Source organism: Pinus tabuliformis, chromosome 2_2 (genome assembly GCF_031772625.1).
Source record: "Pinus tabuliformis cultivar Carrire ecotype Pingquan chromosome 2_2, CPIR1, whole genome shotgun sequence".
NCBI lineage: Eukaryota > Viridiplantae > Streptophyta > Pinopsida > Pinales > Pinaceae > Pinus > Pinus tabuliformis.
In genome coordinates this window covers 536,923,474-536,943,818 of record NC_142300.1, presented here as the reverse complement: position 1 = coordinate 536,943,818, position 20,345 = coordinate 536,923,474, and the positions used below count along the sequence as shown (strand labels likewise).

The 20,345-nt window shown below is 31.5% G+C and overlaps 1 long non-coding RNA gene across 1 annotated transcript; it reads right to left on the bottom strand.

The window, feature by feature from the left end:
* Positions 1 to 2,705: 2,705 nt before the first annotated feature.
* On the bottom strand, positions 2,706 to 3,310 carry LOC149193722 (uncharacterized). The gene is made up of 2 exons (XR_016254983.1): positions 3,026 to 3,310; positions 2,706 to 2,928 (listed from the first exon to the last, which is right to left on the bottom strand). It is a non-coding gene; the product is annotated as an uncharacterized LOC149193722 (long non-coding RNA).
* Between the last annotated feature and the right edge of the window lie 17,035 nt (positions 3,311 to 20,345).

Sequence of the window (20,345 nt, the reverse complement as noted above, 5' to 3'; positions counted from 1 at the left end):
TAGTCCCATGGGTTTAATATTATTCCCTTGGCTTCATAATCCCTTGGGTTTTAGTATTTATCTCTTGGGTTTATTATTCATTTGGGTTTATAATATTAATCCCTTGGATTTATTATTCACTTTGGTTGATAATATAAATCATGGTAAATCATTGTCAATCATAGCCAAACATCGTCAACCATGGTTGAATGTCGCATTGTGACAAAAATTGTCTCGCCGTCAAAATAAACCATGTTTATTTTAGTATTTATATTTGGGTTTACCAATGTTGGTTTTATTATATTAGTCCCTTGGTTGAATGTCGCATTTTGACAAAGATTGACTCACCATGAAAATAAACCATGTTTATTTTAGTGTTTGTAGTGTTTATATTTGGGTTTAACAATGTTGGGTTTATAATATTAGTCCCATGGGTTTAATATTATTCCCTTGGGTTCATAATCCCTTGGGGTTTTCGTATTAATACCTTAGTTTTATTATTCCTTGGGGTTTATAATATCAATGCCTTGGGTTTATTATTCCCTTAGGTTTATAATATCGATCATGGTCAACCATTGTCAATCATAGGCAACCATGGCCAACCATGGTTGAATGTCACATTGTGACAAGGATTCTCTCACCATGAAAATAAACCATGTTTATTTTTGTCTTTCTAATATTTATATTAGGGTTTACCAATGTTGGGTTTATAATATTAGTCCCTTGGGTTTAACATTATTTTCTTCGGTTCATAATCCCTTGGGTTTTAGTATTAATCCTTTGGGTTTATTATTAACTTGGGTTTATAATATCAATCATGGTCATCTTTATGTTTCTCTTGTGTTTGTAATATTAATTCCTTGTGCTTCTTCATCCCTTAGGTTTTTAATATTTATCCGTTGGGTTCACTAATTCCTTAGGTTTATAATATTAAAGAGTTGGGTTTATTAGTTCCTTGGGTTTATAATATTAATCCTTTTTGTTTAATATTATTCCCGTTGGTTCATAATCCCTTGGGATTTTAGTATTAAACCCTTAGGTAATAATAAACAAAAGGGACTAATATTTACGCCGTAAGGCGTTTCCATTTGAAATGGACTCTCCTGTGATCCGCGCTGTCTTGGTTATTCACCATTAGATTTAGTGTTAGACGATTAAAAACTTTACTACCGTTGATCTCATAACTGACAACTGACTCTTGCCGCTCAATAACTGACTCCTGTGATCCTCCTGTGATCCGCGCTGTCTTGGTGGGGGTATACGAAGGGGATGCTGACTCTTGCCGCTCAATAACTGACTCCTGTGATCCTCCTGTGATCCGCGCTGTCTTGGTGGGGGTATACGAAGGGGATGAGTTTCCTGTGATCCGCGCTGTCTTGGTGTGGTGGGGTATACGAAGGAGAATGCATTTTGGGTGATGGTTGTGTTTAAGCATTGGGTGATGGTTGTGTTGCTTAAAGGCGGAGCGAATACTCCATTGCTGTACATGTCTGAGGAGAATGCCTTTTGGGTGACGGTAGTGCTGCTCAAAGGCGGAGCGAATACTCCATTGGGAGGGCTATACCTGGACGGTCTACCTCTACTCAACAAATGTCTATTTCAGGTCTGGCTGTAGGTAATTCATCCACCTTAATCTGTGGTTCTTAATGCATCTGAGCAAGTCTACAAGAAAAAAGGACTCGACATTTCTCATTAGTAGACAGAAGGCAAACTCAGTAAAGAAACCATATATTTTTCACCAAAAATTATTGAGATATGTAGTTTCCAAGGAAATAGAACAATAATAATTTATATCATTGTCATTGGTAGTTCATCATTAACTCATCTCCTAGTGCCTCTGTCGCTTATTCTCTCTATGCATATTCTTCCCCCAAAAAAATGGCAACAATTTCATTTCTGAACACCAGAAAACACAAATGCAATACTCGTCGATTTTCAGCAACAAATTCCAGTTAAATTTTGATATTTTTTTTATAATAATTTCCAGTCTTCAACCTTCACACGACAAAATGAAAACAAAAAGAAATTGCAAGAATCCAAAACACAAAGGTTCTCATAATGAGAAATGATTTTTTCCATCAATCAACAGTCGCTTCGAGTAGAAATAGAAACTCAACATGAATATTTAAATAGTAAGCGAAGACAACTAAAGACTGCTGCATTTTTTATTTTCACGCAGTTTCCAATTAACTTCTGAGCTTTGTTTGGCTATGATTTCCAGTCTCAATAAAAATGAAATTGAAACAAAATTTTGCAAGAATCTGAAACAAACACGAGTTTCAAGGGCCGAATGTCTAAAGGTTTCAATAAGTAATTTGAACCTAAATTCTGCGTTTTTAACGAGCATTTCTAGCTTTAAAAAAACACTTAAAATTCTGAAGTCTCAATCAGTAATTTGATTTTAAATTTTGCATCTTTTAACAAACATTTTAGCTTCAAAAATAAGGACTAAAGTACCCTGAATCTAATAAAAGGAACTAATATTAAATACAAAATTGGTGAAGAGCTGATCACAGCAGGGGAAATTGTACCTGTACATCTAAAGTCTCAATCAGTGATTTGATTTTAAATTCTGCATCTTTTAACAAACATTTCTAGCTTCAAAAATAAGGACTAAAGTATCATGAATCTAATAAAAAGAAGTAATATTAAATACAAAATTTGTGAAGAGATGATTGTTTGTGAGATAGAGGCCACAACAGGGGCAATTGCTCTTGTTATTGAGATGCATCATGATGCCCATGTAGCAGAAGTTGTGGCCACAAGCCATGCGGAACGCGTCCTTCATCATTTGCATGCAGATAGGGCACAAAAAATCCTTGTCCACCTCCCATTTTGAGACTCTTATAAAAGCCCTTGTTTCAGATAAAATCCCTCTCCCTCGTTTCAGATTTAGCCGTCGGTGATTCATCCACCTTAATCTATAGTTCTTATCACATCTGAGCAAGTCTGCCAAAAAAAAAAGACTCGACATTTCTCATTAGTAGGCAGAAGGCAGACTCAGTAAAGAAACCATATATTTTCTTGAAAAAAAACTATATATTACTAGCGAGTTTCAGAGCTGCACGCCAGCAACAATGGTTGCGGTTGAGAATGAAAGTAATGAGATTTTGGTCCTCCTCGACAGTCCATGTCCATGTTCCTCTGTTTAGCCTATTCTTATCATAACATGATTGTCTCCGTATCTCAGAAGGTTGATAGATTTGAACTCGACACCTCTTGCAACTAGCTAGCTATATTGATTAATAGAAATTGATAACTATGCCCTGTCTCCTTTATTCCTTCTGCCCTGTGTTTTCTAGGTCATCGTGCTTCTCCCCCATGTGTTCGGCTCACAGATGCCAAGTGGGTTGCATGCAAGCCGTCAAATTTGTTTATTATATATATATTCTACTATTTTTATGGGAAGGTTCAACCTAACACTAACACTTGTGTAGTGTATGCCCGAGTCAAAAATAGCAAAGGCTTTTTTTCATACAGAGACTCATTGGATTTCGATGTAGGCTTATGGCTTTCATTATGTTTTTCCGAGTAACTCTATTATTGCTGAAGGTATCAATGAAGAGCCAACACCAAAATAAGTTTAAGTTTTTTCATGGTCACGTAAAATTGGAATAAATTAATTAATATGGGGAAGACTATCCTAAATTAATTAATTAATAAATTTGGGGGAGGCCACATCTCTGGATATAATGGGTTTGAGTATTCGGAAGGCAATGCTCAAAATCAAGTTTTTTATTATTATTTATGGAATCAAGATTTGGTGACGTGATGACAACTGGGCTTCACAATTTCGATTATATTTTAAAAAATCTTGAATTATATTGTCAATGGTATCTGATAGAAATTGTGAATTCTGTTGATCATGGCATTTCATAGAAATCGTGACACATAGGGTAGGTGAACGAAAACAAACTGTTCAAATTTTTAAGTACGGATTGAAGTCAAGTACTGATTAAAATAGATTTTAGTTGGTATTTGAAAAAAAAAATTAAATCAATTTTCTAGTGTTGACTAATCCCTGTTTCGGTGATTGAAAATTCGGACAACTATTTTAATGGGTAATGGAAAATTTAAAAAGTTATTCAATTATGAAGGATGTATGTTATATATTATTTTGATATATTTTAGTTGGTATTTGAAATTTTCGAAAATTCTAATTTTCTAGTGTTGACTAGAATCTGTTTCAGTGATTGAATATTTAGACAACTATTTTAATGGATATTGGAAAAAAATTATTGAAACATTGGAACTATTTTAATGGGTATTAGAAAATCTGGAAAATTTTTATTTGATGATGCAGGATGTGTGTTATAGGTATTTTATGAAACCAAATTACAATTTGAATTATCTATATTTTTTTTTTAGAATTAAGAACATGTATATATTTTAAAAGATTTGAGTATCTACATTTCTATATATTTTTGAGTAGTCAAATAATTGTTAAGAAGTTGGGTGAAAGTTATCAAAATTATTATTTTCTTATGAATGAAGTGGCAAGAAATATATCATATAAAATAATTACTACAATTTATTAACCTTAAGGAAGATTCACTACTATTGAAATGTGAAACTCATTTACAAAATGGATTGAAGTGTGATGGTGTCTTTGTCCATAGGAAGCTAGGTGAAAATCATGAGAAATGACAAAAGTTGAAATTGACTCTCTTACTTCATTATAAAATGGTTTGAAGTGTGGTGGTGCCTTTGGCCCTAAAAATCTAGGTGAAAAACACGAGAAATTACTGATGGTGAACATTGACTCCCTTACTTCATTATATTGACTCCCTTACTTCATTATATTGACTCCCTTACTTCATTATATTGGAATAGGAAAATGTGAAACTTTTAACAAGTTATACTTCATCTACTAGCACACAAATACAAATTCTAAGCATGTCGATCAACATATAGAGTATCCTCCAAATGGACATATCTAACATGTCCAAACAATAAACACATCAACAAAATCGTGCGTGTGCTGGTTCTCACCCTACACACAAGGAGAAACTGCCAGAGTTAAGGAAACATTTTGAGGACCAAACCATCATGCCATCTATGTTTGCAACTAGCTCGTTCTTGACGGTTTTTTCTGTAGATTTGTCACTTTCCCTAATTGTTTTTATATGGGATGTTTTTCTTTTCAATAACCGACTTATCTCATAACTGACCCTTGCAGCTCAACTAACTGGCTTATTAATTTTTCAGTTTGCGCAGAGGTCTCTCCACAATGTGTTGAAGGCATATGCGGTGTATGACAACGAGGTGGGGTATACACAGGGGATGAGTTTCATAGCAGGCGTGCTTCTGCTGTACATGTCTGAGGAAAATGTGTTTTGGGTGATAGAGGAGAATTTGTTTTGGGTGATCATGAGCTTTGCGTTGGTGGGTAATGGTCAATTACAAGTACAGGAAAATTTGAAATAATCGGCTGGTTACATGCATACAACTATGTTTCAGAAGGCCATAGGAATCCTTACGTCAAAACATTGAACAGGTATATTTGGATGCATTCTTGATAAGCATAATTAAAAGGCTTCTTGAAAACGGTTAAAAGTGCTAATAGCATGATCAAAATCTGTAAAGTTTTGGAGAAAATACTTGTAATGGCTGAACAAATTTTCACTCACGAAACCTGCCATTTCTATTATTTTTCAATCAAGAAACCTGTCATTTCAATTATTTTGCAAAAGGGTTAAAACTGCTGGTGACATAATTTAATTTTTTTCAGAAATTACTTGTACACAATTTATTCAGGAAAGATCCTGTGACGTCATTAAGCATGGACGCCATTAGTAGGATTTCTCGAAGCTTATGAGAGTCCTATATGGAGATCCGTTTCTGTCTTGTCAACATCAAATTAATGATTGTAGAGTATTCGGAAAAAAGTTGATTATACTATGAACCTTGTAAGTTGTTATTTCCAACAGTTTCGCTAGAGATTTTGTTGGTATCACGCTCCTTGTTATGTACCTCGTTTTAGATATTCCTCGATGTCATCTCAATATAAGCCAAAAATAAGCTCGTACGGTGAAATTGCAAAATACGTTGCATTTGAGCGTTGATACTGATTATGATCTCTTTTATAGCATGTAAATTTTTTAGCTATCAACTTCTCTATGTGGGATATTTACATTGTGATATTTGGCAGTAATAATGATTATCTATCTATAAGGTTGATAATACCATTTTAAAAGAAATTGGAAAAAAAAATGGAATTTTTCTATCCTCCCTGATATGCAGTATTTAATACTACGGTGGGTTGTATACAGTTTTTTAAATCTAAAAGCTATTTACCATTGAAATTAACACACCAATATATTGTGCAACGGGATTTTATCTGTTAGATATAGAATTCTACTTTAATTTCAATTTGCAAATCCAATCGTTTGTATATCACCCAATAAAAGGAAATTTATTGAAATGACAAGCTTGATGGGTAATCATGTGCAATATAAGCACCCTAGAGTTTTACATGGTGTTGAATCCATATATAGTAAAAAAACTAGTTTAAATAAGACAAATCAAGATTTCACCTCAATTTTTCCTGAACAATTCTTTTTATCCACAATCAACAATCAACAGAATACTAAATTTTTAACATTCCATTCAATATATAACATAGATTCAGGTGGGAGCTAAGAACACATAATCATTTAATTTAATTATTAGATAACTTTTTTCCCTTTCCATTTTTATTAAAATCAAATCAAAATTTCTTCCAAACATAAGTTTAACTCTATTAACTTAATTTTTTAAAACCCTAAAATATATTTATACATTCGAAAAACATCTTAAAATTCTCCACAAAATTACATATAATAATATTATTAACAATGTCATATTGTATGGTTACAGAGCAAGGTCAATTAACCAAGTACGAATGTCCCAGGTTCAAATCCATTGAACCATGTGTAGGGCAGCCAGGTATAACTACATAAAAATGGAAAAAACCACAGCTTGAAGGACTGAATATAAAAACATTAGTTTTACACGTAGTGCTAATGATTTGACTTCCTTCGCATTTAAAACTACGGAACAGACCAAAGCGGAGACTAACACGTAAGTTTGTTACGCCTTTTTAGTAGCAACCTAACGTTTCTAGCCCTGTTCAAGCACGTGCGGCTTCCTTTCTTGCACTTGATCCTATGGCATGGTAAAAAAGCTCTGCTTTTCTCCATGGCAAATAATATTTACTCTGTTATAGGATTTTGTATGTGGTTTAGGATATTAAATGTATGTGGTTTAGGATATTAAATGTGGTTGGGTTGTAAGCATATACAATTAAAGTTATACCAATATAAATTTAACAGTGCGTATATATAGCCCAACCGGGCAAGGTAAATAAGCTTGACCTTTCTAAATGTGTCTGATGGAGGGAATTGTTATGGTCATGGTAAGCTGGGTTTAAATCTGTTATTATCATCAAAATCAAAATAATTGCAGATATTTTTATTTTTACTTTCCACGTTGAAGCGCCCAACCGGGCAAGGTAAATAAGCTTGACCTTTCTCAATGTGTCTGATGGAGGGAATTGTCATGGTCATGGTAAGATGGGTTTAAATCTGTTAAGCAAAACATTTTGTATTTGATATCGACATATATGTTTTTAGCATAATGTACCTATAGTTTCAAAATTGAATATAGTATAATTTTAATTATTATATATTTTTAATATAAAAATATAATAATTTTATTAATACTTGTAAAATTATTAAAAGTATATTAATAATAAATATAAATATTATAATAATAATAATAATAGAATTAATCTAGACAACCCATTATGAATGGCTTGGTCATTTTTATTGTAAATGGCTTGGTCATTTTTATAAATATAAATATTATAATAATAATAATAGAATTAAATTAAATGTCAAATTTATAGATAAGAGATATTTTTTTTGTGTGTGAAAACGAAGAGGGTCGGCTTTGCAAGGTATGCTATGACAAGATTGTAACTCAAGCTCCTGGTGGAGGACGTGTGCCCCACACATGGTGTTCCCTCTCAATTTTCACATACAAATGGGCAGCATTCTTGAAAGAAATTTCATAAAATAGTTCATCAATCTTGTTCTGGGGTCTGACATTGGCTTAATTCGATCAACGCCCTTCATCTGCACTCCTGAGCTAGGGACGCTGTAGAGACTTATGAGGGTTGTGTGGTGTCATTTGTGTGGTGCCCCACACATGGTGTTCCCTCTGCACTGCTTAGCTAGGGACGCTGTAGAGACTTATGAGAACAATTGCTGGTTGTGTGGTGTCATTTGTGTGGTGTCATTATCAGACTGGTTCCCTTGAAGGAGTACATTTGAGTAAATCATTGAATTATCTTTAAACATTTTATGTTTAGGAACTATTTTGAATTTAATCAAATAGAACATCGAATGCTAACGGGTGATGATTTAATCCGATATAATGTTTGAGAAATAGCTATTATTCTCCCGGTCTTCTATAAAGTGAAGCCCTCGGGGGTCAGGGGGACGGGCAAAGATAAAGATGAACCGTACGCTAAAGCAGTGCCACATGATTGCCCAGGGCCAATATCAAACGGGCATGTCATTTTGAGGTTTAGATCGTTCTAAAATTGCACATGTCCTCAGCCATAGAAATAAACTTGTCCCAGCATGCTAATCTTCTTATTACATGCAATATAAGAATTGCTCATAATGAGTTGTTAGGGATAGAAGCATGAGCATGATAATGAACCCAGGACCGTCGGTTGTAGGTGCACATTTCATAGTATGGATTTAATGTTTCAATCCCTTTATCACTTCTATCTGAAATTCAATTCATCGTATCTACTTAAAGTATTCACTTCTATCTGAATTATGAGCATAATCAAAACATATCTCAATAGCTATATTATGTGAAGCAAATTGGAAATATGATTCTCTATAACTACTTAAAAATGGAAAAAACCACAGCTTGAAGGACTGAATACAAAAACATTAGTTTATAAATATTGGTTTAGTGGATTGACATTAAATAAAAAAAATATTAGTTTATAAATATTAGTTTAGTGGATTGACGTTGTAAAATTTACACGTAGTGCTAATGATTTGACTTCGTTCGCATTTAAAACTACGAAACAGACCAAAGCGGAGACTAACACGTAAGTTTGTTACGCCTTTTTAGTAGCAGCCTAACGTTTCTAGCCCTGTTCAAGCACGTGCGGCTTCCTTTCTTGCACTTGATCCTATGGCATGGTAAATAAGCTCTGCTTTTCTCCATGGCAAATAATATTTACTCTGCTATAGGATTTTGTATGTGGTTTAGGATATTAAATGTATGTGGTTGGGCTGTAAGCATATACAATTAAAGTTACACCAATATAAATTTAACAGTGCGTATATATAGCCCAACCGGGCATGGTAAATAAGCTTGACCTTTCTCAATGTTTCTGATGGAAGGACCTGTCATGGTCAGCCTGGTAAGCTGGGTTTAAATCTGTTATTATCATCAAAATCAAAATAATTGCAGATATTTTTATTTTTGAACATGTATATTGGTGTGTTATACTTTGAATAATATATGAGATAACATTATCACTGCTGAGATAAGGTAAATACACCCTCTAATCTGGTTGCCTGAATCTCCCTCATGTAGAATGGTTTCCACTAGGTGTACTGTATTAGTGTTGGAAACTGATGTTGATTGTCCCCACAGAGGCCAGAGTTGAGCTAGAGTAGGACCTTGAAGGAAACTCATAGCCATTGCACAAATTTACTTGAACCACTCTAATAGAAATTGAAGACTTAAGAATATACTATATTCCATATGAATACCATGGACAAAACCATAGATTCTCATTAGCCCAAAAACAACTAATAACTTTATCTAATCAAGTTTAATTTTACCTGAACCACTCTAACACAAATTGAATATTGGAGTGTATAAAAAAACACCGAATTGAATATTTGAGAATATAACAAACCACCCACCTTCCCAAACGCAACGTGTCTCCCAGAACTATAGATGATAAAATTGCTGAGCACATGGTAGACACTGTGTTGAATACTGTAATGAATACTGGCCCTTGTTTCCACAAACACCATAACTGTAATGGAAATTCCATTGCATTGAATATGATTCCCTGCCAAATTGAATTAATCTTCCACAAATCAGCTTAACCACCTAAGAAAAATTTAAGTTATTCATGGCTGGGAAAATTGAGGAAGAACATCATTCATGTATGTAGACTTACTGTAGTGAACACAGTCAAAATATTAGCCCTATCCAGTATCCATGATGTTGGAATGATGCCCCTGTCTAGAATGGCTATTAGGAGAGCAGTTTGGATGGAGCCTAGAATGGCAGTAATTGATGTAAGGGATAGTGTGTCTAGAATGGCTATTAGGAGAGCAGTTTGGATGGAGCCTAGAATGGCAGTAATTGATGTAAGGGATAGTGTGGCTGGAAACTTCTTCATTGTCTCAACATGCACATGAAATTATAATCATATATTTGATTGGGTGGGGAGCTTTGAAACTTCTAAACATAAGTTTAGGGTATCAATTTAATATGCAAGGTGGTATTGAAATGACAAGCTTGATGGGTAATCATGTGCAATCTAAGCACCCTAGGAGTTTTACATGGTGCTGAATCCATATATAGTAAAAAAACTAGTTTAAATAAGACAAATCAAGATTTCACCTCAATTTTTCTTGAACAATTCTTTTTATCCACAATCAACAATCAACAAAATACTAATTTTTTAACATTCCATTCAATATATGACATAGATTCAGGTGGGAGCTAAGAACACATAATCATTTAATTTAATTATTAGATAATTTTTTTCCCTTTCCATTTTTATTAAAATCAAATCATAATTTCTTCCAAACATAAGTTTAACTCTATTAACTTAATTTTTTAAAACCCTAAAATATATTTATACATTCGAAAAACATCTTAAAATTCTCCACAAAATTACATATAATAATGTTATTAACAATGTCATATTGTATGGTTACACAACAAGGTCAATTAACCAAGTATTATGCAAAACGAATGTCCCAGGTTCAAATCCATAAAAATGGAAAAAACCACAACTTGAAGGACTGAATATAAAAACATTAGTTTATAAATATTGGTTTAGTGGATTGACATTAAATAAAAAAAAACATTAGTTTATAATATTAGTTTAGTGGATTGGCGTTGTAAAATTTACACGTAGTGCTAATGATTTGACTTCCTTCGCATTTAAAACTATGGAACAGACCAAAGCGGAGACTAACACGTAAGTTTGTTACGCCTTTTTAGTAGCAGCCTAACGTTTCTAGCCCTGTTCAAGCACGTGCGGCTTCCTTTCTTGCACTTGATCCTATGGCATGGTAAATAAGCTCTCCTTTTCTCCATGGCAAATAATATTTACTCTGGTATAGGGTTTTGTATTAAATGTATGTGGTTTAGGATATTAAATGTGGTTGGGCTGTAAGCATATACAATTAAAGTTATACCAATATAAATTTAACAGTGCGTATATATAGCCCAACCGGGCAAGGTAAATAAGCTTGACCTTTCTCAATGTGTCTGATGGAGGGAATTGTCATGGTCAACCTGGTAAGCTGGGTTTAAATCTGTTGTTATCATCAAAATCAAAATAAACATTTTGTATTTGATATGGACATATATGTTTTTAGCATAATGTACCTATAGTTTCAAAATTGAATATAGAATAATTTTAATTATTATATATTTTTAATATAAAAATATAATAATTTTATTAATACTTATAAAATTATTAAAAGTATATTAATAATAAATATAAATATTATAATAATAATAATAGAATTAAATTAAATGTCAAATTTATATATAAGAGATATTTTTTTGTGTGTGAAAACGAAGAGGGTCGGCTTTGCAAGGTATGCTATGACAAGATTGTAACTCAAGCTCCTGGTGGAGGACGTGTGCCCCACACATGGTGTTCCCTCTCAATTTTCACATACAAATGGGCGGCATTCTTGAAAGAAATTTCATAAAATAGTTCATCAATCTTGTTCTGGGGTCTGACATTGGCTTAATTCGATCAACGCCCTTCATCTGCACTCCTGAGCTAGGGACGCTGTAGAGACTTATGAGGGTTGTGTGGTGTCATTTGTGTGGTGCCCCACACATGGTGTTCCCTCTGCACTGCTCAGCTAGGGACGCTGTAGAGACTTATGAGAACAATTGCTGGTTGTGTGGTGTCATTTGTGTGGTGTCATTATCAGACTGGTTCCCTCGAAGGAGTACATTTGAGTAAATCATTGAATTATCTTTAAACATTTTATGTTTAGGAATTATTTTGAATTTAATCAAATAGAACATCGAATGCTAACGGGTGATGATTTAATCCGATATAATGTTTGAGAAATAGCTACTATTCTCCCGGTATTCTATAAAGTGAAGCCCTCGGGGGTCAGGGGGACGGGCAGAGATAAAGATGAACCGTACGCTAAAGCAGTGCCACATGATTGCCCAGGTTCAATATCAAATGGGCATGTCATTTTGAGGTTTAGCTCGTTCTAAAATTGCACATGTCCTCAGCCATAGAAATAAACTTGTCCCAGCATGCTAACCTTCTTATTACATGCAATATAAGAATTGCTCATCATGAGTTGTTAGGGATAGAAGCATGAGCATGATAATGAACCCAGGACCATCGATTGTAGGTGCATATTTCATAGTATGGATTTAACGCTTCAATCCCTTTATCACTTCTATCTGAAATTCAATTCATCGTATCTACTTAAAGTATTCACTTCTATCTGAATTATGAGCATAATCAAAACATATCTCAATAGCTATATTATGTGAAGCAAATTGGAAAGATGATTCTCTATAACTACATAAAAATGGAAAAAACCACAACTTGAAGGATTGAATATAAAAACATTAGTTTATAAATATTGGTTTAGTGGATTGACATTAAATAAAAAAAATATTAGTTTATAAATATTAGTTTAGTGGATTGACATTGTAAAATTTACACGTAGTGCTAATGATTTGACTTCGTTCGCATTTAAAACTACGGAACAGACCAAAGCGGAGACTAACACGTAAGTTTGTTACGCCTTTTTAGTAGCAGCCTAACGTTTCTAGCCCTGTTCAAGCACGTGCGGCTTCCTTTCTTGCACTTGATCCTATGGCATGGTAAATAAGCTCTGCTTTTCTCCATGGCAAATAATATTTACTCTGCTATAGGATTTTGTATGTGGTTTAGGATATTAAATGTGGTTGGGTTGTAAGCATATGCAATTAAAGTTATACCAATATAAATTTAACAGTGTGTTTATATAGCCCAACCGGGCATGGTAAATAAGCTTGACCTTTCTCAATGTGTCTGATGGAGGGAATTGTCATGGTCAGCCTGGTAAGCTGGGTTTAAATATGTTATTATCATCAAAATCAAAATAATTGCAGATATTTTTATTTTTGAACATGTATATTGGTGTGTTATACTTTGAATAATATATGAGATAACATTATCACTGCTGAGATAAGGTAAATACACCCTCTAATCTGGTTGCCTGAATCTCCCTCATGTAGAATGGTTTCCACTAGCTGTACTGTATTAGTGTTGGAAACTGATGTTGATTGTCCCCACAGAGGCCAGAGTTGGGCTAGAGTAGGACCTTGAAGGAAACTCATAGCCATTGCACAAATTTACTTGAACCAATCTAATAGAAATTGAAGACTTAAGAATATACTATATTCCATATGAATACCATGGACAAAACCATAGATTCTCATTAGCCCAAAAACAACTAATAACTTTATCTAATCAAGTTTAATTTTACCTGAACCACTCTAACACAAATTGAATATTGGAGTGTATAAAAAGACACCGAATTGAATATTTGAGAATATAACAAACCACCCACCTTCCCAAACGCAACGTGTCTCCCAGAACTATAGATGATAAAATTGCTGAGCACACGGTAGACACTGGGTTGAATACTGTAATGAATACTGGCCCTTGTTTCAACAAACACCATAACTGTAATGGAAATGCCATTGCATTGAATATGATTCCCTGCCAAATTGAATTAATCTTCCACAAATCAGCTTAACCACCTAACAAAAATTTAAGTTATTCATGGATGGGAAAATTGAGGAAGAACATCATTCATGTATGTAGACTTACTGTAGTGAACACAGTCAAAATATTAGCCCTATCCAGTATCCATGATGTTGGAATGATGCCCCTGTCAAGAATGGCTATTAGGAGAGCAGTTTGGATGGAGCCTAGAATGGCAGTAATTGATGTTAGGGATAGTGTGGCTGGAAACTTCTTCATTGTCTCAACATGCACATGAAATTATAATCATATATTTGATTGGGTGGGGAACTTTGAAACTTCTAAATACAGAAAAGGGTTATAATTGGGTATCAATTTAATATGCAAGGTGGTAGGGAGACCTGCAATATCATGGTAGTGGATAACATTATCACTGTTGAGATAAGGTAAATACACCCTCTAATCTGGTTGCCTGAATCTCCCTCGTGTAGAATGGTTTCCACTAGGTGTACTGTATTAGTGTTGGAAACTGATGTTGATTGTCCCCACAGAGGCCAGAGTTGGGCTAGAGTAGGACCTTGAAGGAAACTCATAGCCATTGCTCCACCCACACAAATTACAGTTCCCAGAATTTTGGCTCTTTTGCGAATACACATAACGTCTACTTTCTCCATCCTACATATTTGACACTCACATTAGATTTTGGTCACAATAAATATAAATGATATAATTAACTCCAAATGAATGCATCATATAGGTGAGCAATTATAAGCTCAAAATAATTTTTTGACCATTAGTAACCTAAATCAAAATAAATTGTTCAAAGTTTCATTTCATTAACCTAAATGAAAGAATCTCCTCCAAATTTCAACTATGTGAACAGTAATAATCTCCTTCTAGTTTAAACAGTTATAAGATAAACAATAGAAAATCTTTTAGCTTTTTAATAACTTCAACTACATGTAACTTCAATCATTAACATTCACTACCAAAATACAAACAATTTATATTTCATTAATCACACATTCAAATGATTAACCACACATTCAAAGTGAGTGTTGAGTTCTTGATTAACCACACATTCATGTAAATGATTCATATTTGATTAACCACACATTCAAAGCACATTCATGCATCCACAAATTCAAATGATTAACAACACATTCAAAGTGAGTGTTGAGTACCTGATTAACCACACATTCATGCAAACAATTCATATCTGATTAACCACACATTCAAAGCACATTCATGCAAACGATTCATATTTGATTAACCACACATTCAAAGAACATTCATGCTAATTAGCCACACATTAAAAGCACATTCATGCAAATGATTCATCACTCAATCCAGAGTTAAGGTTTATAGCCACTCACTTATGGATCAAAAGCATGATGAATTAGTAAACTCTTAGTTGTTGGATGTAAAAAACAGGATTCAAATCTATTCTACATGCTAATGGGTATTTCTATCAATCTAATACATAGATGAAGTTTATAAACACCACTAATGGATCAAAATCAGTTACACATGCCAAGGGGAATCAAGTGCCATATATTTCAACTCAAAATCTCTTATCAACAAACTTTGTATTTCAGAGCTTTTCAACTGCAACTAGGAATAGCTGCTATAGTAGAAAATATTTCCCCTCTTTATATTTGGTGACTCACTACAGCATAAAGAGCAAACTCCATTGTTGTTGCAGGGCTTCAAATCTGGGGAAAAGAGTTTGACAAATGAGCAAATGATTTGGACAACAGATCTATGGATCCCATGCTTTCATCCATAATGATTTAATTTCTGCATCACTGAATTTGTAATGAAAGAAACTCAAGCCCATTTGATCTGCAAGTCATTCATTGTGCTCTCAAACGATTTGCAGTCGCGAGAGAAGAGGAAGAGGAAACAACAGAGTGGTTGAATGATTTAGGGGATCCTAACACTGATCTGATGGATTGGGCGAGGGAAGAGGCAATGGCTGCCTTCACCTTCCCTCTTTTGGGGATGTTCCTCCTCGAACGAGTAACAATAGTTGTAGGTATCTTGGTATTTATTTTTTGGACTAAATTCAATGAATTAAGCGATTAAGGAAGATAACAGGAAGTGAATACTTGAAATATTGAATGAACGGAGTACAGAAGCAAGGGAGAGAGGGTTTAGAGAAATGAGATGATAACGAGTATTTAAGCCTTTTTTAGACTTTACCCTACTCTGCTAACTAGCACACCCTTCACATGCTAGGCTGTATTACAAATAAGTCAGAGTGCAGAGGATAAATTGAGGAAGTAGTCTGCAATCCCTTGGCGACTGTTTTTAGCTCTGATTATTCCGTTCATGAAATAAACTAGCATAGATTTAGATTTATTAACACTGAGAATATTATTCAATGACATTGAATATTGACCTCATTTTATTTAATAATCATGGACATCTTTCCCAGGCTTGTTATAGAGCAGCTACCTTTTTTGTGTACAATGTTAAAGAAAATGCAGATTACTTTGCAAAAACACTCAAATTCCATGAATTTTAATTCACAAAAGACCAAACCTTTCTTATGTACAATGTTAAAGAAAATGCAGATTACTTTGCAAAAACACTCAAATTGCATGAATTTTAATTCACAAAAGACCAAAACCTCGGTTATTTTAGTAGTAAGTTCAATCCAAGTAAAACCCAGATTTATTACCAATCCAACCTGGGCTATAATTAGCACAAACTCATCTGAGGGTTTAGGGAATCTGAAGTTGATGTCACACTTGGGTTTGAATGGGCTTGTAATAATGTGTATATATTCAATGCACCTTTATATACAATCTAGATTCCATACATCATCACATAGGCACATTCCTATAAAAGATTTCATATCTCATTTCCCCTCCAAACTTTAGACTGCGCCTTGTTTCTCTCCCTTGTAACTTCATTTCCATTCATTCCAATTTCACTTTAACACAACTCACATGCAAAATATTACAAATAAATTTCCACACTTAATTTACATATTACAAATCCTAACAAAATATACATTTTGCAGGTTCATTACTGCTTCTTCAGGTCTTCGATGCCTCCAACAAATTTCGATGCAACTTCAAATATGGAATGACAACCACAATGTTCTTCAGAATATTATATTTCTTCTCTAACCTCTTTCGTTACAATTTACTACTTGTATTTTCCAACTGAAACTTGAAAAATGATGTTTCAAGATGAAATACCATTCTGATAGTTTATGTCTTTACAACCAATTCATTATCAATGGGTTTTAACATATTTAAAAAAAAATCAATTTATTTTAATGAATATAATACATGTTTTAAATATATCTTGATATTAATTAAATTTTTCGTTTAAATAATGATTTCTTAAATAACCCTATCCAAATCGATATGGATACCGAGTTGTTGTTCACCTGGATTCATTTGTTTACCTTCACCTTCAACTAGGCAATCTTTATCCAGATACAAAGGTGTTTAAAGAACTTCAATGGCTATTTATGACTATTTTTATTCCATTTTATAGCCACTTTAACCCCCGAATAGGGTTTTAGGCATGGCTTCCTCAATTGAAACTCATTATCATCAACCTGTTCACCTGGATTCATTTGTTTACCTTCACCTTCAACTAGGAAATCTTTATCCACATACAAAGGTGTTTAAGCAACTTCAATGGCTATTTATGACGATTTTTATTCCATTTGATAGCCACTTTAACCCCCGAATAGGGTTTTAAGCATGGCTTCCTCAATTGAAACTCATTATCATCTACCCTTTCTTTCAAAAATGCCCATTCACATTTCAATATTCCTCCACACTATATGCCTTACGGTGTTTCCTTTGCAACATTAGGTGCAAATGCTAGTATAAACCCAATGTATACAAACCCTAAGATAACTATTAAAAATACTAAAGCCTAATAACAACAATAATAATAATATGAGTTTATATTATTATAATAACCATAAATATATAAATATATAAGAATATAGTTGCTATTATTTGTATAGTTATTAATTATCTTAAATAATTGGTTTTTATAGTTATTGTTATAATAATATATTATAATAATATTGATTATATTATTATTATACTAATAATTAAATTTGTATATTATTATAATAATATAATATCATATAATACTATTATAATATTATAATTGGATATTATTATTATTATTATAATAATAATACAATATAATTGTTATGATTTTTTTTTATAATTTTATATTATTATATTATTTTAATAATATAATGATAATCTAATATTATTATGAGCTATTCTTATTATTAATTAATATATATTAGGAGTTTATATTATTTAATATAATATTAATATAATAATCTTAAATATATAATTATATAAAAATATAGATGCTATTATTTGTAGTTATTAATTATCACAAATAATAGATAATTGGTCTTTATTATTCTTATTATAATAATATATTATAATAATATTGATTATATTATTATTATAATAATAATTATATTTGTATATTATTATAATAATATAATAATAATATAATATTATTATAATATTATAATAAATTAGTATTATTATTATAATATTATAATAAATTAGTATTATTATTATAATATTTTGTTATTATAATAATACAATATAATTGTTATTATTTTTTTTTATAATTTTATATTATTAGATTATTTAAATAATATAATGATAATCTAATATTATTATGAGCTATTTTTATTACTAATTAATATATATTAGGAGTTTATATAATTATTATAATATTAATATAATATTTATACAAGTTATTTTTGTTATTAATTAATATATATTAGGAGTTTATATAATTATTATAATATTAATATAATATTTATACAGTAATATATATAAATAATCTGGTTGTTAATATTTATATAGTTATTAATAATCTTATATAGTTATTAATAATCCTAAATCTCTTTGATAATATTTATATAGTTATTAATAATCTTAAATACTAATAATAATTAGCCCTATGTATACAAACCCTAAGATAAATATTAAAAATAATAAAGCCTAATAATAATAATAATAATTAATAATACTAATATTATTATGAGTTTATATTATTATAATAATATTAATATAATAATCATAAATATAGAATTATATAAGAATATAGTTGCTATTATTTGTATAGTTATTAATTATAATAAATAATAAATAATTGGTCTTTATTGTTCTTATTATAATAATATTGATTATATAATAATAATAATAATAATAATAATAATAATATAGTATATTATTATAATAATATAATATTATAATCAAATATTATTAATAACCATATAAATATATTAAAGACTAGATTATTTTTATATATTATTATATAAATATTATAATAATAATATAAACTCCTAATAATATTATAATAATATTGATTATATTATTATTATAATAATAATTATATTTGTATATTATTATAATAATATAATAATAGTATAATATTATTATAATATTATAATCAAATATTATTATTATTTTATTATTATAATAATAATACAATATAATTGTGATTATAATCTAATATTATTATGAGCTATTCTTATTATTAATTAATATAATTATTATAATATTAATTTAATATTTATACAATAATAAATATAAATAATCTAGTTGTTAATATTTATATACTTATTAATAGTCTTATATAGTTATTTATATAGTTATTAATAATCTTAAATATCTATAATAATTATTAATGTGGTTGATATAAGTCTATTTGAGTATATCAATCACATTGGAAAATATGATTAATATATATGGGAATATATCAATCATATTTACCTTGGTAAATATAACTGTGCTGGTATGTATATAATCAAACAATGGTGAGATAACTTTGGACAAAAGCAGTTATCTGCATCAAATATTTGTTATTCAAACCTTGAGCCTTTTGACCAGATCAACTCAAAAGTATGCAATTGATTAACCCAGAAATCCATGATTTGGTGTTCGTAAATTATAATTTCAAACTCTGAATGAAACCATTCTTTTGGAGAATTTAACACAGAGACAAGACCTTTTATTGGTACGCGTTAAGATTTATCGGTTTTTCTTTTCGTTTTACTTCTGGCCATAATCCATCATCCATGGTGTTTTTATGTATCTACATTTTGGTCATCAGATATGGAATGGCATTCAGATATTTGCCGAGTCAAAAGTCAACTTTGGCACTCTAAGCAAAGAGAGTCGAGCACTAAATCAAGTCTTAACAAATTTAATCATAAATTTGAATGGTCCAACTCTTAATTTGAAATTCACATTTTGTCATAACTTAGAGAGAAAACATTACGATGTTTCAGGAGTTTGTTAGATACAGGAAGGTTAGTGTGTTGTACTCTGGACAGAAC